Source organism: Lactuca sativa, chromosome 3, assembly GCF_002870075.4.
Source record: "Lactuca sativa cultivar Salinas chromosome 3, Lsat_Salinas_v11, whole genome shotgun sequence".
NCBI classification, from domain to species: domain Eukaryota; kingdom Viridiplantae; phylum Streptophyta; class Magnoliopsida; order Asterales; family Asteraceae; genus Lactuca; species Lactuca sativa.
This window is the reverse complement of record NC_056625.2, coordinates 279766836-279784244: the sequence shown is the minus strand read 5'-3', so window position 1 is coordinate 279784244 and position 17409 is coordinate 279766836. Positions and strand designations below refer to the sequence as shown.

General features: G+C 35.4%; 1 long non-coding RNA gene across 1 annotated transcript; it reads left to right on the top strand.

Annotated features, from left to right (window-relative positions):
* Positions 1 to 4744: 4744 nt before the first annotated feature.
* On the top strand, positions 4745 to 10961 carry LOC111877371 (uncharacterized). The gene is made up of 13 exons (XR_008231145.1): positions 4745 to 5371; positions 5534 to 6039; positions 6223 to 6311; positions 6397 to 6503; positions 6588 to 6786; positions 7508 to 7573; positions 7666 to 9039; positions 9139 to 9292; positions 9389 to 9619; positions 9702 to 9918; positions 10060 to 10152; positions 10365 to 10442; positions 10543 to 10961. It is a non-coding gene; the product is annotated as an uncharacterized LOC111877371 (long non-coding RNA).
* Positions 10962 to 17409: the final 6448 nt, after the last annotated feature.

Below are 17409 nucleotides of genomic sequence, written 5' to 3'. Positions count from 1 at the left end.
AGCTGCAAGATCAATGCTTATCATCGCAGATCTGCCACAATACTTTTGGGCAGAAGCAATAGCCACATCTTGCTACATTCAAAATCATTCCTTAATCCATAAACGTCTTCATAAAACACCATATGAATTCATTAACAAACGAAAACCAAACATCTAAATTTTCCATATTTTTGGTTGTCGATGCTTTGTAAAGAATAATAAAGATCATATTTCAAAATTTGAATCAAGGTCGAACGAAGGAATTTTCCTTGCTTACTCGTTTTCCTCAACTGATTATCGAGTACTGAAAAAATGTACCAAAGTAATTGAAGAAAGTACTGATGTTCATTTTGATGAATTTTATGTCAGGAAATTAGACCATGAACATTTTGGTTCTAAAATGATTGATAATATTTTTCAAAATCCAATTCAACAAGCACCTTCTCCTGACATAGACATTGAAATCAATCTTGATTTACTTTTTGAACAGCCCAAAACCGCTTACAATTATGAACTTCTAACTACTTCAATTAATCCTACATGAACACCCAGTGAAGGAATTCCACAAACAAACCAAAATGATGCAGATCAATTAGTGGGGGAACCACCAACACATACTTCCTCTTTGGAACAAACACCAAATCCTCCTTTGAACACCCAATCCACAAATGTCCAAAAGAATCCCGATGCATCATTTATGGGGGAACCTTCAAACCTATTCCATGTTAAAACACCTAGAGAAGAACAATGGGATACTGAAATTCCAATTATTATAGCAGAAGAGAATTGCTTAATAAAGTGGACCAGAAATCATCCTACATACCAAATCAGCGGAGATCCCGACTCAGGCATTCAGACTAGAGCAACATCCACAAATGAATGTTTATTTGGAGCCTTTTTATCTATGACTGAACCCAAAACCATACATTCTACTTTGAAAGATCCGGACTGGGTAAAATCTAAGCAAGAAGAGCTAGCAGAATTTGAAAGAAATGACGTATGGAATCTTGTTCTAGCCCACCTGATGTTATTATTATAGGTTCAAGATGGGTATACAGAAACCAGACTGATGATCAAGGAATCATTTACTAAAACAAGGCATGTCTTGTAGTCAAAGGATATTCACAATAAGAAGGAATCGACTACGATGAAACATATGCTCCAGTTGCCAGAATTGAAGCAATTCGCATCTTTCTTGTATATGTTGCACATAAAAACTTAAAAGTATTCCAAATGGATGTTAAATGTGCATTCCTACACGAAGAGATAGATCACGAAGTATAAATCCAACAACCACCAGGTTTCAAAGATCCCAAATTTCCATATCACAGCTTTAAATTGCAGAAAGCTGTCTACGGCATGAAATAAGCACCCCGAGCCTAGTATGCCACATTGTTAACTTTTCTCGAAGAATCAGGTTTTAAAATAGGTTCAATCAATCAAACCCTCTTTCGTAAAATCTTTAATAAACATATATTAATCATACAAATATATGTTGATGGCATTATTTCCAGTTCTACAGATGAATCTTTGAGTGTTAAGTTTGCAGATCTAATGAAGAGCAAATTTGAAATGAGCATGATTGGGGAGATGACTACTTTTCTTGGACTTCAAATCAAACAGTCAACTGATGGCATTTTCATCAACCAACAGAATTATGTCAAAACCTACTCACTTGCTTTTCAATGGACAAATCCTATACCGCAAAAACCCCAATGGCTTTTGGATAAAAAATTGATGCAAACTTAAATTGTAACACCGTAGATTTCAAAACAATTTTTCGCATTTTATAAAAAAATAATCCATTCATTATTCATGAAAACATCATTGATTAAAACTCAATTCATAACATATGTCAATCCCAAGACCTCATAACATAAAAATCCTATGTGTGTACTGATCATGCCGACGCCTTCCCGCGTAAATCACTGGTACCTGAAACACACCACGCAACAACTGTAAGCATAAATGCTTAGTGAGTTCCTCAAAATACTACTTACACACATATGCCTTTCCAGGCCATGACCTTCCGGTCCATGTGTCTCAGGGGACTTCCGTCCCAACCCGGTAAACCTTCCGGTCTTACCCGCGTCGACCTTCCGGTCCATATCACAATGCCTTCCGGCCCATAACATAATGCATTCCGACCCATAACATAATACCTTCCGGCCCATAACATAATGCCTCCCAGCCCATAACATAATGCCTTCCGGCCCACATCAAGCATAGCATACATAGCACATATAAACGGCTAACTTAATCACATACAATGCATACAACCCATAACATATCCGACCTTCCGGTCACACATAGGTACCTTCCCAGGTACAGTATAGTGAGAAGACTCACCTCGCAGGAAGTCTAGAATCTCGCGTGCTCGATATCTCCAAATCTCGAAACGACGACCCAACCCCGCCTAATCACAACGAAATATCATTCTAAATAATATAGGCTTCCAAGACTAGGCTACACCCTTTTCATTATCCCACAGAGGGTAAAAGACCATTTCACCCCTCCTTGGCTCAAAGTCCACATATTGTCCAAAACCCTAAAAGTCAACAGACACAGTACACGGGGCATACCAGCTTCTGTACGCGGGGCGTACATCGATGAACCACAATCGGGGGTCGCCACCCCTTACGCTGCGTGTACTGGGATTTACGTCCAGCGTAAATCCCAGATTCAGCCATACCATATTTCTTTGTCTTAAATGGTTAAGACACTCCTTCAACTTCCAGATTTGGCTCTCTTTAGGTCTCCTAACCCACAAAGTTGGAACCTTTAAGCCTTGGCATGGCTGTAAAGGCTCCTACACCCTCTAATACCTTTCTTTTCACCTCCAAAGATCTAGATCTCATGCATGGCTAAATATATACGTCCAAGATCACATTTTTATAAACATACAACTCAAATAGACCTGGAATATGGTAGATCTAAGCCAATGGAGACTACTTGCTCATAAAGTCTCCATTTTTGGGACCAAAACCCTAGAAATTGGTCCATGAAGCATACCATAAGAACTACAAGGCAAGATGATCTGAACTTTTTACCTCAGGAAGAAGTTCCAACCTTTGTTATCCTCGGATCTACACTTGTCCACCAGCTTCTAGCCTCCACAATGGACTTCTCTTCTATTTTGCTACCTTGAAATGACACCTTGAGGCTTAAAATACTCACACTCCAGCTAAAAACGAAGGAAAAGCTCTCTTAGGGTTTCTTTCTGAAGGATGGTGGCTGAGGGACAAGGCCATCTCATTCCTTTTATAGCCACCAAGCCATATTAGGGTTTTGGGTCTGGACTGGTTACGCCCAGCGTAACCTTAGGTACGCCCAACGTACCCGGGTGACAACGTGTTCAATTTAAGCGCGTGAGTATGCGCAACGTACTCTTTGTACGCCCAACATACTCGCCCCAACACAAAAGGGCCAACATAACACATATGAAAAGATGAAGGGCTAAATGGTTATACCTAAATTCCGAGTTGTTACATAAATAGCAAACCCATTGACCATAAAAGATATTGTGGAATGATTGGATCACTCTTATACCTCACTGCCAGCAGACCTGACATCATGTTTTCTACATGTGTCTGTGCCAGATACCAAGAAAATCCAATGGAATCCCATGTAGTTGCTATAAAACGCATCTTCAAATACTTAAAAGTCACTCCCAAACTTATCCTTTTGTATCCATCTAAATCTGATTTTTAGTTGAATGCTTTTACCGAATCAGACTATGGAGGATGCAAGTTAGATAAGAAGAGCACATCTGGTAGTTGTCAATTCCTAGGAGGCAGACTAGTGAGTTGGACTTCAAAGAAACAGACTTGTGTATCCACATCAACAACAGAAGTTGAATATGTCGCTGCAGCCAGCTGTTGTTCACAAGTCATATGGATGCAAACTCAATTGCGTGATTATGGCTTCAAAATCTCACAAATTCCCATATTTTGCGACTCACCTAGTGTTATTTCCATTTCCCACAATCTTGTTCACCATTCCATGACAAAGCACATTGACATTCGATATCATTTGATCAAAGACAACATTCAAAAGGGTCATATTGAATTGCACTTCATCAACACCTAAGATCAAATTGCTGATGTCTTCACTAAGGCACTCGATGAAACAAAGTTTCAATACTTCCTAGGCCGTCTAGGAATGTTAAATCCAGATAACATCCATCCTTAAACCATTACTTTTTTGTGTGTAAAAAAGTGTGTTTACTTTCATTCAAAAAGAAAATTCAAAAACAATTGAAAATTGCTTTCCTTTCAAAAATACCAAAACATTCAAATAACAAATATTTCCAAAAGCATTCAGATAAACAAATCTTCAAAAATATAATAAAAGACTTGCCATAATAAGCTTTTATAGAACATTGTGATTAATGGTCTCTTGACTTCATTTTCAGATGCTTGTGCTTGATGAAGATTTTAAGTCATATTGCTTCTCAATTAGAGTAAACGTTCAAATCTACTACTTTTCATAATGTATATAACCTTATCACTACTAGAAAATAGCCCTTTAATGATGCGCAAACCACGAAACGCTCATATTTATGATACGTAAAAGCACGTGTCATAAAAATAATGTCAGTTCTCCCTAAATTTAAAGGATTTAGAATACGTATTTTTGCGCGCCCTTAATTTAGTGTCTCATAAAAGAAACACGGAGGGCGCTTATCTTAAATGCGTCCTCTATAAATTTCGCTTTATAATTTTACAAACGCGCGGCTCCTCTTTAGCAACTAGTACAGCGGGAAAAGAAAATCCAAAAAAATTAGAAAACTCGCTCTCTGTTTCCCCTCATTTGCACTAGGCGTGTTCTTTTCCCCATAACCATGGCCGCTCTTTCTCCCCCTCCCTACATCGAGTGCTTCATTTAGAGTTTGCAGTGAAATATGATGATATTTTCGGAGCTGGTTTATAGGGGTTCATTCACAACCATCTGGAGGAGATCGCTACCGGAAAAGTGATCTCTGGTTGGTTCCTTTATTACCCTCACCATTGTTTCACAACTTCACGACCTCCGCCGTCATCACAAGATTTGATGCTAAATATTCTCATTCTCTCGATATCCACTGCACCGTGCATCCATACATCAAATCACTATATCATTCTTTCACCATCTTGAACCCTAGATCCCCGTCCCCAGCCTTCTTTCAGCATATGTCCCGTGATTTTGATATATAAGTTTGGCGTTTCTGTTGCAATGCTTGTTAATTTTGTCAGATTATGTGTTCTTCGCTTTAGGCAATGGAGTCTCACTAAGGATTTTTTTAAAGCTGGGGCCAGGGCAACTCGCATTTTTATCTTCATACTCTAGTTGCTTTTGAAGCGCCTGAGGTGAAAATGGCATTAATTGCTTCAAAGAACAAACGCGTGAAAAGGTATGCCCCATAACTGTTTGATGATTTTACTCTGAGAAAGTTTTTTAGCTATGATTGCTTTGTTTTAATGGATCTTACGAAAGGGTCTTGAATCTGTGATTTTATAAGATCAAGTGCTCACATTCACTCTTTCTTTTCTTCACATTTTCTTCACATTGACAGTGATCTGACTATAGAAAGAATCGATGATGCTAAGAACGTCATTTTCACAGCTCAACTACCTTCAAAAAAGGTGAGAAATTTTCTTCACATCTAAAGACTTTCGGTCATTACAAAAGCCAAAATGAACCAGCAAAGAACAAGAAGATTTAGAAATTCCAAAGACCACAAGACACTTGTACGTTTTTCTCCTACATTACATGCTTCTTCGTACACATTTAATTGAAATAACTCTAGTAGAAAGCTGTAGAAATGATTTTCTTTCGCCTATGCCAACCTTGGAAATTCCTGAGGATTGAATGCCTTTTCATTTTAGCTATTTTGCTTCAAGGAAATTTTGATGATGACCAAATACAAAGATGAAAATTGCTAGAGTTTACCAAAAAGTGTATCGAAAGTCCAAATTCTGAATTTTTATCATTCTTGATCAGAGTGCTATTGATCTATTGATTTATGTGTACAGGCACGAGTTTAAGAAACTTGGAGGGTATATTGTGAATATGGAAAAGGTAACTAATGATGTAATGTAAATTAATTTAGTCTCTTTCATGACCCTAGAAGAGTCTGTTTTTGATATATATATATATATATATATATATATATATATATATATATATATATATATACTCATTCTTGGTGATTGTATATAATATTGGTTTCTATGATTTTGAATTTTTGAAAAATGGAAACAGGTTAGTGATGAAAAAGGAGGGTAACGGAGAAGATGATTTGTTTCCACAAGAGCAAACTTCGATACATGTTATCAGAAGTCAAGGATAAGGTTCTTTATCTTTAATTTCTTACAAATTCATAAAGTTTTATAATAGTTGTCACAAACATATTTTTACAAGAAATCATTCGTATAGAGTGGTAACAGAGAAGACGATTTGTTTCCTGTGAGTAGAAGGGATCGTCTGTTGGTTCTGATGTTGGGTCACCATACACCGAAAAATCACCCAATCATCATGTGCAAGTACGATATATTATTATCTTTCGCTATCAATTTTGTATCTTTTCAAATTATATATTTACTCAATATGAAATGTCTTTTTTCTAGTTTTCTCAGATAGTCGAGAATACAAAAACATTGAAGGAGAGATTAAAATCTTACATGCGTGAGATATCGAATAATTTCATAAACGGTCTTCTTTCGGACATTGTAGCTAGGGATCGTTCTTGTGAGCATTCCTTATTTTCAGGCTGTAGATTATCACTACTAAGCAACAGTTAAACAAAATTTTGTCAGGTGAAACTAGGTATGTTCTTAAATTTCTTTTTTAGAAACATGGTTACATTGGTTGAGAAGTTCTTACAGAAGTATTACTCAAGTGTTACTTCTTCAAGGAACATAATCATCCTAACACAATTAGTTAATTATCTGATTAAATGAGAAGTTCTTACAGAAGTTCTTACTCTCTATCTTCTTGTTCCAGACCATTTATGAAGTAGTAGAAGCTTCTTCTCAAGAGTATGAATAAAGCATAAAGATTAAGGAAAAATTTTATTTCTAGTAGTGCATCTATTCAAGTGATGGTTTTTTAATCTTTTAGTATAGGATGATTACATGTCATAACAATCTTACTGAGGTCGGACTTTAAAAATCTTGTTATTTCTTTTTTATCTAATAGATGCTGCTCAACTAAGTCCTTGGCTAGTTTTATGTCAAGTGTCTTTATCCATAAGGGCCATAGAGATTTTAGAGCATATGACTACTAGATGTTATATATCCTTGAAGAGTTGATAATATAAAATAAATGTTTCTTCTAAACAAACAAATGGTTTGATTAAAACCGGGCATTGGAATGGATTGTATTTTCAAATCTAAAAAATACTCCTAGTTTTTATGTATTTTTTTAATAAATCATTTACCAATTAACAAAATTGCACGTGATGGTGACAATTTCGTGGCACAAGAACAATGGTGCTTTAAAGGGGTGATCGCATGAGCTGATGACATCTTTTGTCACTTTTGTGCAGAGGCGCAGGAATAAAATAAGTGAAAGAATAAGAACCCTCTGGACACTTGTTCCCAACTGCAACAAGGTGATGACAAAATTTGTTTCTGTTGTTTTTTGGGGTCTTTTTTTTGTTCTTTTCCCTTTTCTGTTTTGGAACTAAACTTACATCAACTACAGAGAGAGAAAGCAAGTATTCTAGGCGATGCAATTGAGTATATCAAATTTCTGCAAATGCAAGTTCATGTATTTCTGTTTATCATAGTAGTACCTGAGTTAATAAATGTTGTATTCTTTCCGACTTCTTCTTGTTGGTTGTTGGTTGTCATTTTATTTTATTTTGTTTCAGTCCTTGGCACTTCTCGCTGATTATCTGGATACAAAAGACGCTTCCTCTAAGACATGGAGCAAACATGCCCTTGGTCAGATTGTTTCAAGAATCAGGCTTTCTCATTCCAAAAAGTGCTCTATTGGCGTTCTCTCATCCTTAGATGTTTTCTTCTTGTTTCCTTTGTTAACTGCACCTAGTGAGCATCCTCGTGTCTACAGGTGTAATGCAAGTTTGTTATGAGATAGGTGTTAGATCTTTAGTCAACATTGACAAGTGAAGTAAGCTGGTCAACATATTGACAAATTGCAATTTATAAAAAAGTTTTCATCTTGTTTGTACTCATGTCCTTTTCTGATAAAACCAGTGCACTTCCGATACATTAATCACTTTTAAATCTTCCAAGACCATCTACTAAGGTAAAGCTTTAATTATATCATCTACAGTGTATGCTGACTAAATTACCATTTTACCCCTACGTGGTAGTTTCTAACACTTGTCTATTCCATCCTCTCTCAATGCAGGGCTGAACTTTAAATGTAAATGATGAATTTTGCATTCACTGTTAATTAGTAGATGAGATACTCTTTAGTAACACTCCTCTTTTCTAATGGGTACCAACTAGATTTACCAAAACATTGGCTGAAAATTTTGCAACAAAATCCATAGGGGTAAAAAAGTCATCATCAAGATTTCTTTTTGGGTACGAATATAAGCTTAAGCACATCAAGATGCCCTTCACTTCTCACTTCTTATTGCTTTCTATGCCTTTTGAAAATCTGGGCTTCATCGATCGGGTGTCCATAAATAAAACTTTCCATCATAAGCTTTTCACTCTTCTTTTGCTCATGCATCAAGAAAGTTGATGTTAGATAGTTTATTATTATTATATTATTTTCTAGTTGTCATTCTATTCCATCCAACGAAATAGGTTCCTGAATTTATCCAATATTTTGATTTAAGTTATAACAAATGTTGTTGAAATGAAACATGGACCTTTGGCTTTACTTGATGAAAACCTTTCAAGTGTTGCCATTGCTACTCATGATCAATGCTTCAGGTTTGTTATTAATTTTTATTAATTTCTTTGGTTATGACAATCAGCTCAAGGAACCAAAGGGGGTTCAAGTGGGTCCCCAGTTGTTGATTAGCAAGGACGAGCTGTTGCCTTAAATGCTGGAAGTAAATCTTCAAGCGCTTTAGCATTCTTCTTACCTTTAGAACGAGTAACTATACTATATAATCCTTTATCCTTATATCCACTTCAATTTTTCAGTCTTTTTCACATGCTTATGCATTGATACATGTGCTTTATACATGTACAGGTGGTTACGGCTCTAAATTTCTTACAGATGGGAAAATATTCATTTCAAGATAAATGGGAAGCTGTTACAATACCACGTGGCACCCTCAGACAACATTTATCCACAAAGGATTCGATGAAACCTGTAGAATCAGTCTTCAAAATCAAACAGAGCAGTTAGTTCGCCTTGCATATCCTCTAAATTTCTTGCAGCTTCAACCTTCAAGTATGTTAACTAGTTTTTAATTCTTTCTCTTTCTTGTGGTTTTAAGGTAGCAGCCACTACTTTTGATTGGATCATCATCACTTCACCTAAAGCCGAGATAGAGAAGGAGATGGATATTGAGAATATGGATGATGAAACTGAGTTTCCAGAGCATAAAGAGGAGCATGGGCTAGGGTTACATACTGTTGATATAGTGATGGAAGAAAATGCACATGGTGATGATGTAAATCAAAGTAATGAAAAAGATGAAGACGCTTCGGAGGCTGGAAATGAACTTGTAAGTATCTAATCTACTGGTTTCTTGATCCTTGTAACTTTTTATTCAAACTTTTTACTGATTCTTTTGGAGTTGATTCTAGGTAGGAGTTGTCTCAGATGAGAATTTATTGGAACTTCTGGAGTTAGCAATGTCATCAAACACAGCTGAAACTGTGAAAAGAGCCAGAGAACTGATGGAATTGGGAGTTTACCTTATCGTCCTCATGTCTCAAATGGCTACACTTATTATGGACATTATTGCTGGAACATATCAAGTAATTGAAGCTAGTGCTGACTCATTGTTTGATGGTAGAAGCTGTAAGTTCTTCTCAACTTTTTTCTTTATTATTATATTTTGATTACTATAAACTGAAACTATGGATAGGTAAATGAAACTAGTTGCTAATTCTTGCGTTTTTTTCTTTGTTTAAAATTTTTTAAGAGTTTTTTTTTAAATAGATTGTAGCCTCGGAATCCATATGAGACACTGAAGCAGTTGCAAGTTCTCAGGCTGCTGAAATTGGGCTTGATATTCTAGCACAAACAATCCAGGTGTCACCTAGTTATTAAAGTTATATTTGTAAACATGTATATAAATACAAGGGCATTTCGGCCATTATACCCCCATAAAAGTTTTTAAAAAAGATAGGCAACTATTTGTTGCGCTTAATTTATGGATTTATACATTAAAAAAATCACATCTCATAGTATTTTCAAATATACATTTCTCCTTTTGTCTTACAATTGTTATATTGAATGTTCAGGATGATTTAGATAACATAACTCGTTTTCTAATACTAGCAAGAGAACCTATAATCCCAGGAATTGACAAGCCCCATAAGGTAACAAAAAAGATAATTTATTTTATTGTATTTTAAATCAAATTATCAAATCATATATAAACTACCCAAACAATATCCAAATTTTATTTTATCGCCTCAGTTTTGCAGACGAGCATTGTGTTTACATTAGAAGAAGGCCCTAGGGTCTTGTTCAATGCTTTAGCTGTGTTTGCTCTAAGGGATATAAACTTATCAAAAGTAAGATATTTTTTTCACCCTTTTATTTAATATATTTGTGATTGAATGAAAGTAATTGACAACCCTTTTTCTGTAAATGATGTTGTGATTGTGGGAGAGGTGTTGTGTTTTTCTCTGTTGCTAGGTAACCTTCTCAATAACAACATTCTACTTAAGCAGGTGAGTAATCAAGATTAAGGGAGACCTGTAATCATGTTTGGCATTCCTTTCCAGAAAGAAACAGAGTTGTATGATTATTTGTTAGTTTTATAGGAATGTATAACCCACGTTAGCAATGTATTATTTTTGTTTAACATTTGAATGATTCTTTGTATGACATTATAATTTGTGCAATTTATTTTATTTTTTGAGTATGAAATTTTATTTTATATTATGCAATCGATTGTATTTTTTGTATATGGTATTTTATTTCTATTTTGAGAAATTAAATGCAAATTTAATTAAAAATTTAATAAACATATAAATTTATTTTTTTAAACATTTACATTTACGATACGCAAAAATGTGTGTCATCTTCATTTATGACATGACCTTTATTGACAGGGGCTTTCTTGATACGCATTGCGTGTCATTAACACGCGCGTCGTAAGGTTACGACACGCGAATGCGTGTCGTCTTCCTTTATGACAGGGCCTTCCATGATACGCATTGCATGTCGTAAACGCGTGACGCAATTGCGCGTCGTAAATGCGCGTAGTCTCTCTTTATGGCAGGGCCTTCCTTGACGCGGATTTGCGCGTCGTCTGAGCCTTTTACGACGCGCAATGAGCGTCATAAAAGGCTGTTTTCTAGTAGAATATTTTCGATTTTATTTCATTATTGACAATTTTAAAAAATCAAGGGACATAGGGTTAGGAGGTTCAGACGAAACAAAAACCTATGTGAGAATTTGTGCCTCGTTAATCAGTATCACTATGGAATTCATTTCTTGTGAGCTTAGGTGTGTCACTATTGCTTATATGGTATACTCAATTATACCTTGTCTCAATCTAATTTTTTCTTAGATATCAAACTGACTAGGGACGATACATTCATTTCTTACATACTAGACAAACTGTCTTTTATGCCACCTATCCCAACCTAGATAAAAGCCAACCAAAAATGAAGACTTGCAATCCCATGATCCATCAATAAGAATAGACGAAACGAAAAGGATTTCAAGAATCATCGATCAAAGAAATCCTCAAAACAGAAAGACTCCAAACTACGACATATCATTACAAGAAAACCAAAGGAGAAACAAAGAGCTATCAATATCCAATCCTCAAAGATGAATCTAGATAAAGACGAATCAACAAGAAAGCCAAATCATTCATGAAGAAATACCAAACAAAACAAAAAAATTCTACATTTGGTATTTTCAAACAAACTTTCAACAAAATGGTTATTTCAAAACAAACGCCATAAAATCTCACGATTTGTTTTTAACCATTTTTGACAAAAGAAGATATCTCAATAACTTAAGACATATACTCTCAAAAACCCAATTTTCTCAAATATTGCAAATTCTCGAGCTGAAACAAAATATGTTTTTACAATAAATCGATATTGATCAACAAATAGGATACCATCAAAGAATAAGCTACAACAAAATTAGATTTCTCGGGATACTGTAGCCTTCATTACTGAAGATTCTTAGTTGCAAACTGCACTATGAAAATTGTTAAACCCCTTTACATGTATTTCGCAACGGAGAGAGAGAGAGAGAGTGAACATTAATGGCATGAATGAAGAAACCTGTAGAGCAATGCCAAAACTAGCCATATGTGATTGATTATCTAATAATGAGACTAGGTGACTTTACAGGAAAAGCATAGTTGAACACCTCCATTATGAGTGTGATTTGTCAGAGAGAGATATCACTCATTTTTAGTGATCATCAACTTGTTTTGTTGTCAGAACAACCAAACACCCAAGTAAAGTGTGAGCTATACCTATTAGCATTCATCTAAATCGACTTGTTAGACCACTTGTCGTCATTAATAATGCTATAAAATCTTAGGAAATTGCTTTAGATACATATATGGCTACCCTTTGATAATCGAACCCGAGACTTTGATTCGGAAACAATTTTCTAAAAATCTTTTACATAAGATATGATAAATCAAGTCACAATCTTTCAAATCAATCACTAAGGTTTTATATATCTTATCTATTGACAAATCTTTTATCTCGAATATTCAAAAGTTGAACTGTGAATATGATTAAGTCAGATTTGTCCTTATTCCAACAATGATCACATAGGGGAAATTGTTGAAAAATATTTTTGTATGTGACCATCACTGAAATAGGACGAACTGTTGTTATGTTATCTAACAAATATTATCAGTTATTTCAGGTTACATGAAGTCGTGATCAAACGAAAAATACGAAAATACGCGAAGGACGGAAAACACATAAACAAGAAAATTTAGTTGTGCGGCTGAACAGTTTCATATATATATATATATATATATATATATATATATATATATATATATATATATATATATGAGTGTGTAGTGTGTGTAAGTGTTGGTAAGAATAGAAGAGAGTAAGAGAGTTACACATGTTCTTTTGAGTTTCTTTTGAAAAACATACACCATCTTCATCTTCATCCCTGGAGATAATCAAGAACACCAAGTTCAACACACAAAACCAAGCAAAGTCAAGAGCACCATCAATCATCTTCATCTTCTTCATTGAAACTCATGGTTCTTCATCTTCACCACCTTTGTTCATCACACCATTTACCACCAAACACCTCTCTTATATCAACCTCCTTCCAACCTGAAAATACTCTCCAAACACACTCCAAATACCCTCCTTAAACCTCCTCAAAAAACCCTTTTTAAATCACCTCAACCATCACCACCTTGTTGTTTTTTTACAACAGAATCTTCATGTCAGAAAATAGAAAACTGGGCACAACACAACCAAGATACTACTAGATAGATTTTCACCACAAATTATTTAGAACCACAGCTACATCTAGGATCTTTCGTGGACGATTTTGACCAAGGGAAACCCCAAAGAGACGCAAAAGAGAATTGGATATCCAAAGAGATTTCTGTTTTCGAGTTCAGAATCTTCATTTCAGAAAATAAACAACTGGGTACAACACATGCAAGATACTGTTGGATTAGGTGTCTAAGCCCATAACTATAATTCGTATGTACTTGAATTGATAGCAGCACAGTCCTTTTGGGTTGCTCTCAAACCTAGCAACCGGACAAGGAAATTATGAAAAGAGAGATATTAATTTATTATAAGATTAATAAATTAATATAAATGAATTTATTAATATGTTAAAAGATTAATATATTAATAAGAAATCATTTTGTTTAATTAATTGTTAGCCAGAAATTAATTAGAATTAATTTCGGGGTTAAAAGAATTAATTATAAGGTGTAGGGACTAGTTTGCAATTATCTAATAGTTGAGTGGAAGGCTCTAGAACCCCCTTGGATAAGGGTGGACGAAATCTTTAGAGGAAACCCTAATAATTTCGTCCATAGGGGCTAGGATAAGGCCCATGGGTTTGCTTAGGCCCTAAGCAAAGGATAACTAGGGTTTCCCCTAAACTCTAGATCCCTCAGCTATATAAGGAGCGTCCTGGTTCATGTTTTGGTCACTCTTTCTTTTGAAGAAACCCTAAGGGCCGAAATTTTGCATACTCCCTCTCCCCTCTCTCCTCTACTTTCCTTCTTGCTAGTTTGGGTGTGATTCCATTAGAGGCATTACACTTGTGGTGCTAAGCTTCCATGAAGATCAAGATCAAGATCAAGGGAATTATCAATTGTTTACTATAACAATTGAAAGGTATGTAATTACTAAACCCTAGGTTGTAAATTTCGATTATAGCCTCTCTCCTCTAGGGTTCTTATTTTGCAATTCAAAGTTGTATGTTCAATAGATAAAACATAGATCCAAAGTAGGTTGCATGTGAACTTAGGAATTGTTTTCTAGTTTATTTGTTTTACCTAAAATCCATCAGTGGTATCAGAGCCAGGTTTGTTTTAAATTGAATTGTTATAATTGTTGAATTGCAAATTAGGGTTTATAGCTATTAAACCCTAAAGGCCATTTTTCGATTTTTAGGGTTGTGGATCAAAGGGTTTTTGAAAACCCTAGCCTCCAAAGAACCCTAATCAAAATTAGGGTTAGGGTTTTGAAAACCCTAGCCTCCTCCCTTGGAAATTTCGAAATATGCTATAAAGATTAGGGTTTCTTTGTTTTGGATAATAGTTGCCTTATTAGATAATTGAGAAAAATAAGGAAATTATCCTATCCCCATATTTTCGAAATCTAGAAGGGATATGGATTAGGATTAAATTAATTGTTTAATTTAATTAGATAATCCTTAAAAGATTTAAGAAATTAATTAAAAGTTAATTAATAGATAAATATTAAATCTAATTAATTGGTTTATTTAAATTTAAAATTTAATAGTTTAAATTTCGAAAAAATTTATATAAATCCTTGGAGTTTTAAAATGTTTTAAAACACACCTTATATATGTATTATAATTAAAAGTTAAATATTATATATGTATAAGAATATGTTCAGTCAAATCGCTAGTATGCCTCATTCACGAAGCTAGTCTATAAGGGGGGTATAAGGAAACTGCCTATAAAATGGTAGTTGAATGGGTGTCCACTCTCACCCACCGCTTCCTTGATTAGTGGAGGGTCGTTAGCAGAACGGATTTGATAGGACAACTACTTCCATTAAAAGTATAATGCTATTAAAGAAAGTACTAGAACTCTATTTTTCAAAATCCCAACTCTAGTTACTTTAGGAAAAATGTGAAAAGTATGCTAATCCATGAAATTGCACATTATGCTTTATTGGTCGTTAGTGGAGCGTGTGTGGTTAACCGGCACACTAAAATTACTAATAAAGAGTAGTAATGGGTATCTTATAATTATCATTTTGATGGAGCGTGTGTGGTTTACCGACACATCAATAGTTAATGATAAAGACAATAAGGTTACCAAGCACATTTGCATGGTTATTCACATCTAGTTTGTGATCCTCGGTATCCCAGTCACAAATAGTAGAGCATAATCCAAGATTAAAACATGTCATTAAATAGTTTTAATGTATCTCAAAAGAATTAGGAATTTCACTTCGTTTATTTTGTCTAATGGTGGAATTGGTGAATCGTTATTCACCTACCTTTATGAGATTTGAACTTGGATCTCGGCATCCCATTTCTAAGTTGTAAATCGTCATAGTTGGGTCCTAACCTTGATATGATATCTTTGGGTTATTATATTGAGGTGTCTTGTAATCTAACAAAAACTATCTTTCTTTTCAGATGTCTACTCCTGGAAACACTTCTGCTTCATCATCCTCCAACCACAACTTCTCTCTACTAAACATCTGCTCCAAAGTCGTTATGGATGGCTATAACTATAACGATTGGATGCATAACATCAAGATGGCGCTTAGATTCGAGGACAAAGAGTATGTCCTTGAAAAGGAGCTCAAAGAACTTGATGAGTCAAAAGCCACTCCCGAAGAGTATGCTGCCTACAAGAAACACTATGATGATGCTACCAAAGTGGCATGCATCATGGTTGCAACCATGTCCCCAGAATTGTAGAGGTACTATGAGGACTACTGGCCTTTTGAGATGAACAAGGACCTTATGGAAAAGTACCATAAGCGAGCTCGTCAAGAAAAATTTGAGGTAGTCAAGTCACTCATGGCTTGCAAGATGAAAGAAGGGGAATCGGTTGTATCTCATGTGCAAAGAATGCAACGCTACATAGAGCGTTTGGTCAAGCTCAACATTCACTTCGATGAGGAATTGGCCATTGACATGGTCTTGAACTCGTTGCCTGATTGTTATGGTCAGTTTATCTTAACTTACCATTTGAACAACACAGAGCAGACTTTGGCCCAATTGCACAACTTATTGCAGACAGCTGAGGCAGGGATGAAGGGTAAAAATATACCCTCCACACCTGCAAGTGCCCCTGTCTTGGCCATTGGACAGGCAAAGGGGAAGAAGAGGAAAGGTCCTCCCAAGAAAAACTGGAAGAGCAAGGTTCAAGCTGTGTCATCTAGTAATGGCCCGAAGGCTAAGCCCAATGGTTCCACTCCCCATGTTTCTAATCCAACAGAGGCCATTTACTTTTACTGCAATCAAAAGGGGCATTGGAAGAGATCTTGCCCACAATATCTGCAAGATATCAAGGATGGCAAAGTGAAGCCATCCTCGGCAGGTATTTACACTATTTCTGCTAATAACTCATTATCTTCTTGTTCATGGGTCCTTGATACAGGATGTGGTTTTCATATCTGTTCTGATTTGCAGGGGCTAAAGGAAAGTGAGGAGATAGAGCATGGGAGGATAAACTTGATCATGGGGAACAGAAAGTCTTCACCAGTGACCAAGATCAGAGTTTATCAACTATTGCTTAGTAATGATGTTAGATTAGACTTAATAAATTGTTGCTATTCGTCTGAGATGAAGAGAAACATTATTTCATTTCATGCATTGTTCAGACAAGGTTTTAAATATTCTTTTAATGATTTGAATGGTTCAATTTCTGTTTATAAGAATGGTGTTTTTGTGTTTGAAGCTTTACCTTGTGATGGTGTGTATGAAACAGTGACTTGTGTTGATAGCTTAGGAAATAGTGTACTTAATATTGACTTGTCTAATAGTGTAGACAAGGCATGCTTGTGGCATTGTCGTCTTGGACACATTAACAAGAAACGCATAGCCCAACTCCAAAAGGATGGAGTGTTGGAATCATTTGACCTAAAATTAGAT